The sequence below is a fragment of the Meriones unguiculatus genome (genome assembly GCF_030254825.1).
Source record: "Meriones unguiculatus strain TT.TT164.6M chromosome 13 unlocalized genomic scaffold, Bangor_MerUng_6.1 Chr13_unordered_Contig_2907, whole genome shotgun sequence".
Lineage (NCBI taxonomy): Eukaryota > Metazoa > Chordata > Mammalia > Rodentia > Muridae > Meriones > Meriones unguiculatus.
In genome coordinates, this window is record NW_026843582.1 from 315,001 (window position 1) to 327,259 (window position 12,259).

The window sequence follows — 12,259 nt, forward strand, 5'->3', positions numbered from 1 at the left end:
TGCTCAATGGCGACCATGTTGCTCAATGGCGACCATGTCTGCTTCTCCACGGCGGCCATGTTTGTCCAGGGCGGCCATGTTTCTCAATGGCGGCCATGTCTGCTTCTCCAGGGCGGCCATGTTTGTCCAGGGCAGCCATGTTTGCTTCTCCACAGCGGCCATGTTTGTCCAGGGCGGCCATGTCTGTTTCTCCACAGCAGCCATGTTTCTCAATGGCGACCATGTTTGCTTCTCCACGGCGGCCATGTTTGTCCAGGGCGGCCATGTTTCTCAATGGCGGCCATGTCTGCTTCTCCAGGGCGGCCATGTTTGTCCAGGGCAGCCATGTTTGCTTCTCCACGGCGGCCATGTTTGTCCAGGGCGGCCATGTTTCTCAATGGCAACCATGTCTGCTTCTCCACGGCGGCCATGTTTGTGCAGGGCGGCCATGTTTCTCAAGGGCTGCCATGTCTGTCTGTCCAGGGCGGCCATGTTTATTATTCCAGGGCGGCCATGTCCGTTTCTCCACAGCAGCCATGTTGCTCAATGGCAGCCATGTCTGTCTGTCCAGGGCGGCCATGTTCGTCCAGGGCAGCCTTGTTTGCTTCTCCACGGCGGCCATGTTTCTCAATGGCGGCCATGTTTGCTTCTCCACGGCGGCCATGTTTGTCCAGGGTGGCCATGTTGCTCAATGGTGGCCATGTTTGTTTGTCCAGGACGGCCATGTCTGTTTCTCCACAGCGGCCATGTTTGTCCAGGGCGGCCATGTTTATTATTCCAGGGCGGCCATGTCTGTTTCTCCACAGCAGCCATGTTGCTCAATGGCAGCCATGTCTGTCTGTCCAGGGCGGCCATGTTCGTCCAGGGCAGCCATGTCTGCTTCTCCACGGCGGCCATGTTTCTCAATGGCGGCCATGTTTTCTTCTCCACGGCGGCCATGTTTATTTCTCCAGGGCGGCCGCCATCTTGTCCCTCCTGACCCGGGTCGGCCGCCATCTTGTCTCCACAACCAGGGTGACCCCAGGGCGGCCGCCATCTTGTCCCCCCAACCCAGGACACCCCAGGGGAGGACCCGAGCCCATTTAATCTTCACAACAGCGGAGGCCGGGGGTCCTGGTCCTGGGCCTGGGGTCCGGGGCGGCCGCCATCTTGCCCCCCAGACCCCGGGGTCTCTGGGGGGACCCGTCCCCCTCCCCCACCCCAGAGCCCGTCCCTCCCCGAGGACGAGCCCGGGGTCCGTCCGTCCGCCACACTTTTCCGCATTCCAGGGGGAGGGCGGGGCTGTGGGGGAGGGTCAGGGCGGGGGTGGGGGAGAGTAAGGGTCACCCCACCCCCGACGGGATGGGGAGGGGTCGCCCCCGAAACGGTCCAGCTCGGGAAACCTCGTCGTTCTCTTGCCAATCTCCTTCCCCCCCAAAGCACCCGTCGGGGGGATCCCCCTTCCGGTCCCCCCGATGGCCGCTGTCCCCCTCCATGGCCCTCAGCCGCTGTCCCCCTCTATGGCCACTGTCCCTTTCAATGACCACTGTCCCTCTCAAAGGCAAGTGTCCCCTTGATGGCCCTTGTCCCCCTCGATGGCCACTGTCCCCCTCGATGGCCACTGTCCCCCTTGACAGCCATTGTCCCACCACAATGGCCACTGTCCCCTCTATGGCCATTGTCCCCCTCGATGGCCACTGTCCCCTCCAAGACCGCTGTCCCCCTCGACGGCCGCTGTCCCCCTCCATGGCCCTCAGCCGCTGTCCCCCTCTATGGCCACTGTCCCTTTCAATGACCACTGTCCCTCTCAAAGGCAAGTGTCCCCTTGATGGCCCTTGTCCCCCCTCGATGGCCACTGTCCCCTCTATGGCCATTGTCCCCCTCGACGGCCACTGTCTCCCTCGATGGCCACTGTCCCCCTTGACAGCCATTGTCCCACCACAATGGCCACTGTCCCCTCTATGGCCATTGTCCCCCTCGACGGCCACTGTCCCCTCCAAGGCCGCTGTCCCCCTCGACGGCCGCTGTCCCCCTCCATGGCCCTCAGCCGCTGTCCCCTCTATGGCCACTGTCCCTTTCAATGACCACTGTCCCTCTCAAAGGCAAGTGTCCCCTTGATGGCCCTTGTCCCCCCTCAATGGCCACTGTCCGCCTCGATGGCCACTGTCCCCCTCGATGGCCACTGTCTCCCTCGATGGCCACTGTCCCCCTTGACAGCCATTGTCCCACCACAATGGCCACTATCCCCTCTATGGCCATTGTCCCCCTCGACGGCCACTGTCCCCTCCAAGGCCGCTATCCCCCTCGACGGCCGCTGTCCCCCTCCATGGCCCTCAGCCGCTGTCCCCCTCTATGGCCACTGTCCCTTTCAATGACCACTGTCCCTCTCAAAGGCAAGTGTCCCCTTGATGGCCCTTGTCCCCCCTCGATGGCCACTGTCCCCTCTATGGCCATTGTCCCCCTCGACGGCCACTGTCTCCCTCGATGGCCACTGTCCCCCTTGACAGCCATTGTCCCACCACAATGGCCACTGTCCCCTCTATGGCCATTGTCCCCCTCGACGGCCACTGTCCCCTCCAAGGCCGCTGTCCCCCTCGACGGCCGCTGTCCCCCTCCATGGCCCTCAGCCGCTGTCCCCTCTATGGCCACTGTCCCTTTCAATGACCACTGTCCCTCTCAAAGGCAAGTGTCCCCTTGATGGCCCTTGTCCCCCTCGATGGCCACTGTCCCCTCTATGGCCATTGTCCCCCTCGACGGCCACTGTCTCCCTCGATGGCCACTGTCCCCCTTGACAGCCATTGTCCCACCACAATGGCCACTGTCCCCCTCGACGGCCACTGTCCCCTCCAAGGCCGCTGTCCCCCTCGACGGCCGCTGTCCCCCTCCATGGCCCTCAGCCGCTGTCCCCTCTATGGCCACTGTCCCTTTCAATGACCACTGTCCCTCTCAAAGGCAAGTGTCCCCTTGATGGCCCTTGTCCCCCCTCAATGGCCACTGTCCACCTCGATGGCCACTGTCCCCCTCGATGGCCACTGTCTCCCTCGATGGCCACTGTCCCCCTTGACAGCCATTGTCCCACCACAATGGCCACTATCCCCTCTATGGCCATTGTCCCCCTCGACGGCCACTGTCCCCTCCAAGGCCGCTGTCCCCCTCGACGGCCACTGTCCCCTCCAAGGCCATTGTCCCCCTCGACGGCCACTGTCCCCTCTATGGCCATTGTCCCCCTCGACGGCCACTGTCCCCTCCAAGGCCGCTGTCCCCCTCGACGGCCACTGTCCCCTCCAAGGCCATTGTCCCCCTCGACGGCCACTGTCCCCCTCCATGGCCACTGTCCCCCTCGAAGGCCGCTGTCCACCTCGATGGCTGCTGATCTTCTCCATGGCCCTCAGCCGCTGTCACTTTCGATGGCCACTGTCCCCCTCAATGGCCGCTTTCCCCCTCGACAGCCATTGTCCCACCACAATGGCCACTGTCCCCTCTATGGCCATTGTCCCCCTCGATGGCCACTGTCCCCTCCAAGGCCATTGTCCCCCTCGACGGCCACTGTCCCCCTCCATGGCCACTGTCCCCCTTGATGGCCACTGTCCCCCTCCATGGCCACTGTCCCATCAATGGCCCATGTCCCCTCGATGGCCTCCGATGGCTGTTCTCCCCCTCGATGGCCACTGTCCCCCTAGACGGCCACCATCCCCTCCATCACATGTGTCCCCCTCTATCACGCGTGTCCATCTCTGACACGTGTCCCCGTCCATGGCCATCGTCCCCCTCGATGGCCACTGTCCCTTTCGATGGACACTGTCCCCCTCGATCACATTTGTCCCTCTCCATGGCCATCGTCCCCGTCGATGGCCACTGTCCTTCTCGATGGCCACTGTCCTCTTCAATGGCCACTTTCCCCCTCGATGGCCTCTGTCCCCCTCAATGGCGACTGTCCCCCTCGACGGCAACTGTTTCCCCTGATGGCCACTGTCCCCCTCCATGGCCACTGTCCCCTTTGATGGCTGCTGTCCCCCTCCATGGCCACTGTCCCGCTCAATGGCCGATGTCCACCTCGCTGGCCGCTGTCCACTCCATGGCCCTAAGTTGCTGTCCCTTTCGATGGCCACTGTCCACCTTAATGGCCATTGTCCCCCTCGATGGCCACTCTCCCCACTGATGGCCGCTGTCCCCCTCAATGGTCGCTGTCCCCCTGGAGGGACACTGTCCATCTCAATGGCCACTCTCCACCTTGATGGCTGCTGTCCCCCTCAATGGCCGCTGTCCCCCTGGATGGCCATTGTCCCCCTTGACGGCCACTGTCCCATCAATGGCCAATGTCCCCTCGATGGTCCGCGATGGCTGCTCTCCCCCTGGATGGTCACTGTCCCCCTCGACGGCCACCATCCCCTCCATCACATGTGTCCCCCTCAATCACGAGTGTCCATCTCTGACACGTCCCCCTTGATGGCCACTGTCCTCCTCGACGGCCATTATCCCCTCGATCACGTTTGCCCCCTCCATGGCCACTGTCCCCTCTATGTCCACTGTACGCCTAGATGGCCACTGTCCCCTACAAGGCCATTGTCTCCCTCGATGGCCACTCTCCCCATTGATGGCCGCTGTCCCCCTGGATGGCCACTGTCTCCTCTATGGCCATTGTCCCCCTCGATGGACACTCTCCACCTTGATGGCTGCTGTCCCCCTCAATGGCCGCTGTCCCCCTCGATGGTCTCTGTCCCCCTCAATGGCCGCTGTCCCCCTCGATGGTCTCTGTCCTCCTCGATGGACACTGTCCCCCTCGATGGCCACTGTCCCCCTCAATGGCCCCCGATGGCTGCTCTCCTCCTCCATGGCCACTGTCCTCCTCGATGGCCACTGTCCCCTTGATGGTCTCTGTCCCCCTCGATGGTCTCTGTCCCCCTCGATGGTCTCTGTCCTCCTCGATGGCCGCTGTCCCCCTCGATGTCCACTGTCCCATCAATGGCCACTGTCCCCTCGATGGCCCCTCTCCTCCTCGATGGCCACTGTCCCCTCGATGGCCCCTCTCCTCCTCGATGGTCACTGTCCCCTCGATAGCCACTGTCCCCCTCGATGTCCGTTGTCCCCTCCATGGCCACTGTCCCCCTCAATGGCCGCTGTCCACTGTCCTCCTCCATGGCCACTGTCTCCTTCGATGGCCACTGTTTCCCTCAATGGCCACTGTCCCCTCGATGGCCCCCGATGGCTGCTCTCCTCCTCGATGGCCACTGTCCCCCTCTATGGCCCCCGATGGTCACTGTCCCCCTTGATGGCCACTGTCCACCTCCATGGCCACTGCCCCCTTGATGGCCACTGTCCCCTCCATTGCCTATGTCCCCCTCAATGGCCGCTGTCCCCCTCGATGGCCACTGTCCCCTCCATGGCCTATGTCCCCTCCATGGCCTATGTCCCCCTCAATGGCCGCTGTCCCCCTCAATGGCCGCTGTCCCCCTTGATGGCCACTGTCCCCTCCATGGCCTATGTCCCCTCCATGGCCTATGTCCCCCTCCATGGCCACTGTCCTCCTCAATGGCCGCTGTCCCCCTCGATGGCCACTGTCCCCTCCATGGCCTATGTCCCCCTCAATGGCCGCTGTCCCCCTCGATGGCCACTGTCCCCCTTGACGGCCTCTGTCCCCTCGATGGCCGCTGTCCCCTCGGTGGCCCCCGATGGCTGCTCTCCTCCTCGATGGCCACTGTCCCCCTCTATGGCCCCCGATGGTCACTGTCCCCCTCGATGGCCACTGTCCCCCTCGATGGCCACTGTCCCCCTCGATGGCCACTGTCCCCTCCATGGCCACTGTCCCCTCTATGGCCCCCGATGGCCACTGTCCCCCTCCATGGCCACTGTCCCCTCCATGGCCACTGTCCCCCTCCATGGCCACTGTCCCCCTCGATGGCCACTGTCCCCCTCGATGGCCTCTGTCCCCCTCGATGGCCACTGTCCCCCTTGACGGCCTCTGTCCCCTCGATGGCCACTGTCCCCCTCTATGGCCCCCGATGGTCACTGTCCTTCTCCATGGCCACTGTCCCCCTCGATGGCCACTGTCCCCTCCATGGCTGCTCTCCCCCCCGATGGCCACTGTCCCCCTCGACGGCCACCATCCCCTCCATCACGTTTGTCTCCCTCGACGGCCATCGTCCCCCTCCATCACGCGTGTCCATCTGCGACGCGTGTCCCCCTCGACGGTCATCGTCCCCCCCGTCCATCACGCGTGTCCACCCCTTCCGGGAAGGGTGTTCGCCCCCGACCCGACGCCGTAGAGGCGGGTTGGCGGCTCGGGCTTGTCCCCCCCGCGCGACGTCCTCCACGCGTGATTTTCACACCTGCTTTTCATCACGCGTGACTCTCGCCCCCCCCCGCCCCGCTCCTCCCGCGCGATTCTCGCGTGACTTCCACTCCCTGTTCACGCGTGACTCTCGCTCCCCCTCTTCCCGCGTGGTTTTCACATGTGAGTTTCTTTCCCTCCCTTTTCGCGCCCCCGTTCACGCGTGATTCTCGCTCCCTCTGTTCTCGCGTGACTTTCACCCCCCTCTGTGCACGCGTGACTTTCTCCCCCCTCTGTGCACGCGTGACTCTCTCCCTTTTCACGCGTGATTTTCTCCCCCTCTGTCCACACGTGACTTTTCACGCGTGACTTTCGCACCCGCGTTCACGCGTGTGCTTTTCACACCCACTTTTCGCGCCATTCTCGCTTCCCTCTGTTCACGCGTGACTTCCGCCGCCCACGGTCCACGCGTGATTTTTCATGTGCGATTTTCCTCTTCTTCACTCCCTCCTCACGCGTGATGCTCGCTCCCTCCTTCCACCCGCGCTTCCCCCACGCGCGTCTCCCCCGCGCGCGGGCCCTGGACCCGACCCCACCCCGGGGGGCGCGCACGCGAGGGCCCGTGGGCGTGGCCACGCCCCGACCTCCCCGCGTCCCCGTGTCCCGTGGGCCCCGGCCGGGCGCCCGGGGCCATCTTGGCCTGGTGACACATTTTTTTCCATGTGCGCGTGGGCCCGCCGCTCCCCCTCCCCACGCGTGACCCGGCTGGCAGCGTGCAACTTTCCAGTAGCGCGAACCGACCTGGCGCGTGGGGGGCGGGGGCCGTGGGGGGGGCCCAGCCCCACCCTTGGCTCACGTCTAAGGGGCGGAAGGCGTGACCCTTGCACGACGGTGCCCACGCGTGACCGTGCGTGATCTGGGGCGTGACGGGGGCGTGGTGGTGAGGGGGGCCGCGGGGGATGCCGGGAAACTCTCTGCGCCCCGGGGGACCCCCCACCCACCCCGGCTCACGTCTAAGTGTGGGCGCACCCGCTCCGCGGCACGCGCGTCGGGTGTGGCCAAGCGTGATCTTGGCATGATCTTGGCGTGATCGGGGACCGCGGGGGATGCTGGGAGACTGCCCCTCGGGGACCCCTCCCCCGTCCCAGCGCCCCCCGCCCCGTCGGGACACGCTCCTGATCTCCTGGGCGACCCGGGGGGGCACGCGTGTCCGGGTCCGGGTCCTCGGTGGGTCGGACGTGACGTTCGTGGGGGAGGCGCGGGGGGACGACCTCTGCCTCAAGGTCCCTCCCCCAATGCCCCGTAAACCCCGCCGCGGGCAGGACGTCCTCCCATCCGTCCTCCCCCCACCTCCCCGACCCTCCCGGGCACGTGTGCGCACACGCGTGAGCTTCTCGGCGGGGGGGGGTTACAGTCATCATCATCATCTCTTTGTCTCCCCTTACTGGGACCCACGTCATGCCAGGGACACGGCCCCTGTTCCCCTTACTGGGTCATACATGGTCCCTGTTCCCCTTACTGGGTCATACATGGTCCCTGTTCCCCTTACTGGGTCAGAGACGGCCCTGTTCCCCTTACTAGGACAGAGACGGTCCCTGTTCCCCTTACTAGGACAGAGATGGTCCCTGTTCCCCTTACTAGGACAGAGACGGTCCCTGTTCCCCTTACTGGGACAGAGATGGTCCCCGTTCCCCTTACTAGGACAGAGATGGTCCCTGTTCCCCTTACTGGGACAGAGATGGTCCCTGTTCCCCTTACTAGGATAGAGACGGTCCCTGTTCCCCTAACTGGGTCATACATGGTCCCTGTTCCCCTTACTGGGACACAGATGGTCCCTGTTCCCCTTACTGGGACACAGATGGTCCCTGTTCCCCTTACTAGGACAGAGATGGTCCCTGTTCCCCTTACTAGGACAGAGACGGTCCCTGTTCCCCTTACTAGGACAGAGATGGTCCCTGTTCCCCTTACTAGGACAGAGATGGTCCCTGTTCCCCTTACTAGGACAGAGATGGCCCCTGTTCCCCTTACTAGGTCAGAGATGGTCCCTGTTCCCCTTACTAGGACAGAGATGGTCCCTGTTCCCCTTACTAGGACAGAGATGGTCCCTGTTCCCCTTACTAGGACAGAGATGGCCCCTGTTCCCCTTACTAGGACAGAGACGGTCCCTGTTCCCCTTACTAGGACAGAGATGGTCCCTGTTCCCCTTACTGGGTCAGAGACGGCCCCTGTTCCCCTTACTGGGACAGAGATGGTCCCTGTTCCCCTTACTAGGTTAGAGATGGTCCCTGTTCCCCTTACTAGGTTAGAGATGGTCCCTGTTCCCCTTACTAGGACAGAGATGGCCCCCGTTCCCCTTACTAGGTCAGAGATGGTCCCTGTTCCCCTTACTAGGACAGAGATGGTCTCTGTTCCCCTTACTAGGACAGAGATGGTCCCTGTTCCCCTTACTAGGTCAGAGACGGTCCCTGTTCCCCTTACTAGGACAGAGACGGCCCCTGTTCCCCTTACTAGGACAGAGATGGTCCCTGTTCCCCTTACTAGGACAGAGATGGTCCCTGTTCCCCTTACTGGGACAGAGACGGCCCCTGTTCCCCTTACTAGGACAGAGATGGTCCCTGTTCCCCTTACTAGGACAGAGATGGTCCCTGTTCCCCTTACTGGGACAGAGACGGCCCCTGTTCCCCTTACTGGGACCCACGTCACAGTCCCCGTTCCCCTCACTGGGGTGCCCTCGCCCCCCCGGTGGGCTCTCTCTCTCTCGTACCCAGAGAGAGAGAGAGAGAGGGGGAGGGAGGGCGCGTCCCCACCTCCCACCTCAGCAACTGTCACCCCGGGTCACAACCCGCTACTAAGAAACCAAAAAAAATGAGCGCACGGGCTGGGGGGAGGGGAGAGGGGGCGGGCGGGTCCCCCTCCCCCCGAGGCTGAGCGAGCGACGGGGAAGGGCCCTCAGTGGGAGGGGGAGGGGGCGGGGGGGAGGGGGAAGGGGGAGGGGAGAGGCAAAGCTTGGGCCAGACTGTGAAGAATCAAGAATTTCGTTCCCCGGGGGCGGGGAGGGGAGGGGTAGCGACCCTAAAGATGGCCGACCTCGTCTCTTGAAGGAATAAAGATGGCCGACCTCGTCTCTTGAAGGAATAAAGATGGCCGACCTCCTCTCGTGAAGAAGGAAAGATGGCCGACTTCCTCTCTTAAAGAAGGAGTAAAGATGGCTGACCTCGCCTCTTGAAGAAGGAAAGATGGCCGACAAAGATGGCCGACCTCGCCTCTTGAAGGAGTAAAGATGGCCGACCTCGTCTCTTGAAGGAGTAAAGATGGCCGACCTCGTCTCTTGAAGGAGGAAAGATGGCCGACCTCCTCTCTTGAAGGAGTAAAGATGGCCGACTTCCTCTCTTGAAGAAGGAGTAAAGATGGCCGACCTCCTCTCTTGAAGAAGGAAAGATGGCCGACAAAGATGGCCGACCTCCTCTCTTGAAGGAGTAAAGATGGCCGACTTCCTCTCTTGAAGAAGGAGTAAAGATGGCCGACCTCCTCTCTTGAAGAAGGAAAGATGGCCGACAAAGATGGCCGACCTCCTCTCTTGAAGAAGGAAAGATGGCCGACCTCTTCTCTTGAAGAAGGAGTAAAGATGGCCGACCTCCTCTCTTGAAGGAGTAGAGATGGCCGACAAAGATGGCCGACCTCGCGTGCTAAAGAAGAAAGATGGCCGACAAAGATGGCCGACCCCCTTGAAAGGTAAGATGGCCGACAGCCCTTCAAGCAATAGAGAGAGAAAGGCAGGAGGGGGCCCATCCGGTCCCCCCGGGATGGGGGGACACAGGAGAGGGGACCCCGGGATGGGGGTCCCCCACCCCCCCCGCCCCCTACACCACCCCCTCCAAAGCCCCGGCGGTTCGAATCCCGCCAAGAGGCTGTTCTCCCGGGGGGGACACGGGGGGACACGGGGGGGTCATGAGGGGACACGGGGGGACACGGGGGGGACATGGGGGGTCCTGGGCCCCTCCCCGCCCCCCGCCCTCCCCACGACCCTCTCTCGTGGAGCGGGCAGCAGGGAGGTGGGGGGCAATTGGGGGGACGTGGGGGGACGTAGAGGGGAATTGGGGGCGGCCGCCCGGAAGCTGGCTTCTCCCCGTCATCCCTGTCCCCAGATCCCCCCAGGCCCCCATATCCCTACCCCAGAGGGGGAATTGGGGGGACGTGGGGGGAATTGGGGGGATGTGGGGGCAATTGGGGAGAAATTGGGGGAATTGGGGGGACGTGTGGGGAATTGGGGGGATGTGGGGGGAATTGGTGAGACGTGGGGGGCATTGGGGGGATGTGGGGGGAATTGGGGGGATGTGGGGGAATTGGTGAGACGTGGGGGGCATTGGGGGGATGTGGGGGGAATTGGGGGGACGTGGGGGAATTGGGGGGATGTGGGGGGAATTGGGGGGATGTGGGGGGAATTGGGGGGACGTGGGGGAATTGGGGGGACGTGGGGGGAATTGGGGGGATGTGGGGGGAATTGGGGGGATGTGGGGGGAATTGGGGGGACATGGGGGGATTGGGGGGACGTGGGGGGAATTGGGGGGATGTGGGGGAATTGGGGGGATGTGGGGGAGTTGGTGAGACGTGGGGGGCATTGGGGGGATGTGGGGGGAATTGGGGGGACGTGGGGGGAATTGGGGGGATGTGGGGGGAATTGGGGGGACATGGGGGGAATTGGGGGGACGTGGGGGGAATTGGGGGGATGTGGGGGGAATTGAGGGGATGTGGGGGGATTGGGGGGACATGGGGGGAATTGGGGGGATGTGGGGGAATTGGGGGGATGTGGGGGAATTGGTGAGACGTGGGGGGCATTGGGGGGATGTGGGGGGATTGGGGGGACGTGGGGGGAATTGGGGGGATGTGGGGAGAATTGAGGGGATGTGGGGGAATTGGGGGGACATGGGGGGATTGGGGGGACGTGGGGGAATTGGGGGGATGTGGGGGAATTGGTAGATGTGGGGGGAATTGGGGGAACGTGGGGGAATTGGGGGGAATTGGGAGATGTGGGGGAATTGGGGGGATGTGGGGGGAATTGGGGGGAAATTGAGGGGAATTGGGGGATGTGGGGGAATTGGGGGGATGTGGGGGGATTGGGGGGATGTGGGGGAATTGGGGGGATGTGGGGGAAATTGGGGGAATTGGGGGGGATTGGGGGGAATTGGGGGGAATTGGGGGAATTGGGAGATGTGGGGGGGAAATTGAGGGGAATTGGGGGATGTGGGGGGAATTGGGGGGATGTGGGGGGAATTGGGGGGACGTGGGGGGAATTGGGGGGACGTGGAGAAAAGTGGGGGATGTGGGGGGAAGGAGGGGGGTGGACTGGCTCCTCCCCCACCCCGTCCCCCCCAAGACCCCGACCCCAACGGGGGGAGACAGACGTTGATGAATTTCTCTGAGGTCAGGGCCCCCTCGAAGGGGGTCCCCTCCCTCCCCCCCCGATCCCCCCGATCCCCCCCACGTCCCCCCGATCCCCCACGTCCCCCCGATCCCCCCCACGTCCCCCCGATCCCCCCCACATCCCCCCGATCCCCCCCACATCCCCCCGATCCCCCCACGTCCCCCTGATCCCCCCACATCCCCCCGATCCCCCCCACGTCCCCCCGATCCCCCCCACATCCCCCCGATCCCCCCCACGTCCCCCCGATCCCCCACGTCCCCCTGATCCCCCCCACGTCCCCCGATCCCCCCCACGTCCCCCCGATCCCCCCACATCCCCCCGATCCCCCCCGTCCCCCCGATCCCCCCCACATCCCCCCGATCCCCCCCACGTCCCCCCGATCCCCCCCGTCCCCCCGATCCCCCCCACGTCCCCCCGATCCCCCCCACGTCCCCCCGATCCCCCCCACGTCTGTTTTCCTCCGGGATCACGCGGTCGAAGAGGAAGGAGACGGGAAGTTGGGGTCCGGGGGAGGCCACGCCCCGTCCCTCCCGTCCCCCCGTCCCTCCCGTCCCCCCGTCCCCCTCGTCACCCCCATCCGGGTCCCCAGAGACATCTGAGCGGGGGCCCCG